This window comes from Gekko japonicus, unplaced genomic scaffold (genome assembly GCF_001447785.1).
Source record: "Gekko japonicus isolate JY-2015 unplaced genomic scaffold, Gekko_japonicus_V1.1 scaffold1324, whole genome shotgun sequence".
Classification (NCBI taxonomy): Eukaryota; Metazoa; Chordata; class Lepidosauria; order Squamata; family Gekkonidae; genus Gekko; species Gekko japonicus.
In genome coordinates this window covers 506,259-508,318 of record NW_015167577.1, presented here as the reverse complement: position 1 = coordinate 508,318, position 2,060 = coordinate 506,259, and positions in this window count along the sequence as shown.

The following is a 2,060-nucleotide window of genomic DNA, read 5'->3' as shown; positions in this document are numbered from 1 at the left end:
TTCCGGTAGTTTCATTATATTGTAATTGCCAGAACTGGTATCTCTCTCACACAGGGTTCTTTCTGGCTTCACAATAAGTCTGGAAAGCTGTTAAAACCCCTGCCAGGGTCTTGTTGTTAGGATCTGAAAACACACCTTGCAAATTATTGTTAACTTCAAGGGCTTTGTCTCTTATGCAGTGAAATAAGACTGCAATTTTGTAATCCTCAGACTCTTTTTCAGTCTTGGTGACTTCAAGGTACAGTTTGAACTTTTGTTCCCATCTCCTCCAATTCTCCCCTAAATTTCCCATAAAGGACAAGTCTGATGGAGGCTTAAAATGCTCCATTGCTTTACAAGGGACGCAATCTGTAACCTTCCTATTCAGTGCTGGAGACCCAAAGGAGATACAGGCCAACTTCTGACACCATGTAATGTCCCCATCTGGCTGTGCGTTCCCAAGTTAGAATACTCACTCAGGCACCCATTCTTAGGTCCATTCAGCAGAGACAAGCTGGCTCAAAACATCAACTGTTTATTTGCAAGGGGACAACTCCTACCTGCTAACAATTACAACTAACATACAAAACTGGAAACTGAAACAAGAGCTCCACCCAGTAAGACCAAACAAATTAACACAGATATGTGGGGGGAGTGAGTGGATTGTTCCATTACAGATATATAATAAATATACCACATAGTCAAAGGTCAAGATATGGAGAACTCTGTTTACAAGGGTTTTTTTTAAAAAAAAGAACTTCCATGCGTGCGAAGATAATTTCCTCTTTTGATGGCAGCTCATGCTGCCTAGTGGAGTGCTGCTTTGAAGGTTCTCCTGACCTTTGAGGCAGCCTTGGGGAAGGGGCATAGGACTGCTTGAAGGGGGTGGGGGGGACTGAGATGTCATGCAGACATCGCAAAAGGCCAAGTATGGTACTTTTCCTTTCGTGACAAAAACCACCTCCTGGTTTTTTAAAGATTTTTTCCCGTATGTCAACATGTTTTATTGTTTTCATGTTGTTCTTGTTTGCCCTATTTCTCATCCCTCTTACTCTTAGAGTCCTCAGTGTATTCACCCATGCTGCTTTTTAATAATCCTGTTGACATGCAAGGTGATTTGTTAGTGATATCATGACAATGCTGCATCTGATGAGATGATGTCATGCACACTCATAGCAACAATGATGCCACTCATCACAAGTGTAGACAGAATTGGGGCAATGACTATGCGTGGGAAATCTAATGAAAAATGAGCACAAGAAAAGGTGGATACAGAGGTTCCAAACAGCAATAAAATGAAATGGGGTGTGTGTGTGTGTTTCTATAAAAGTGTCACATGTGCTACCTTCTTAGTCAATATAAAAATTAGCACCAGAATTGGTCTTAAATACAGACTGTATAATGCCATGACAAAAGCTTTGCAAACATTTCAGCAGGTGCCCTGCTATCAGTTTGAGATACAGAGTGATCTAGGACAATATTCCAAAAATAGAAATTAAATAAATCTAAATGTTTTGTGGTAGCACCTGGAATGAAAACACAAGATACAAACAACTGCATTAAACTAGGCTGCTCTACCTCGCTGAGAATCTTCCTAGTTTTTGAGTGCAGAGTGCCAGCTAACAGGCAGCCTACTATGGCTGCCAGCATTTGGGGCAAACCCACCATAGTTCCAGAGTTGGCCAGTATTCCCATTGGCTTTGTTTATCCTAGCCTGTTTTGTGTTGATCATAGTCACATTCTTAGAATACTGTAAAATTCTTGTAATTGGGAACATTAATTACAAGCATCTTGTCAAACTGTACGAACCACAGATCTGAGAGAAACTGAATAACCTTTTCTTTTTGCAAATGGAAGAAATGATTTACAAGCTGTCTTTTCCAGTGAAGTAAAAGACAGTTTAATCGGACAAATTGTTGAGATTGCAAAGTACAGGGTGGCTATAATTTGTTGAATTTCCTTGTTTTCTGGAATTACTGGTGCACCAACAAATATGAACGTTGACAATTTCTATTATCTCCTGAGAGCCAGACGATTCTCCTGCTTATGCCTGTCCCACTGTGTTGCAGTAGGCTATGTTT